Source organism: Enhydra lutris, unplaced genomic scaffold (genome assembly GCF_002288905.1).
Source record: "Enhydra lutris kenyoni isolate GAN:26980312 unplaced genomic scaffold, ASM228890v2 scaffoldscaffold34, whole genome shotgun sequence".
NCBI lineage: Eukaryota > Metazoa > Chordata > Mammalia > Carnivora > Mustelidae > Enhydra > Enhydra lutris.
Window position 1 is genome coordinate 20,253,416 of NW_019154118.1, and position 671 is coordinate 20,254,086.

The window sequence follows — 671 nt, forward strand, 5'->3', positions numbered from 1 at the left end:
CACAGGAGTGTGAGAGGCATGGGAGGAGTGTCTAGACAATGCAGGAGCATCAGGAAATGTTATGAACTGTTTTTACTACCGCTGTGATTAGTATGCATTAGACCAGAGCTTCAGAACCTGGACCGTGCATAAGAATTACCTAAGGGTCGGGGCACCTGGGTGGCTCAGTGGGTTAAGCCTCTGCCTTTGGCTCAGGTCATGATCTCAGGGTCCTGGGATCGAGTCCCGCATCGGGCTCTCTGCTCAGCAGGAAGCCTGCTTCCTCCTCTCTCTCTCTCTCTCCCTGCCTCTCTGCCTACTTGTGATCTCTCTCTGTCAAATAAATAAATAAAATCTTAAAAAAAAAAAAAGAATTACCTAAGGGTCTTGTTAAATTGCAAATTTGGATTCATCGGGACTGGGTTCTGAGATTCTGCGTGATGCCTCATTGTGGACCGTGGGCCACACACTGATTAGCACATGAACAATCTTCTCTTTGTGTTAGACGTATTTTTATAGTTAGAAGTAATTTTTTTTCTCCTTGAAGTCCTATTTCTATTTGACACCCGCTCCACATACTCAGAATACTACCCTAATACAGGAGATTTTTATGCTTGAATGTCTTTTATTGATCACCCCATCCTACTTCTCTGCCACAGAAATATCAACAAGCATTGTCGGAGTGTTTGCTT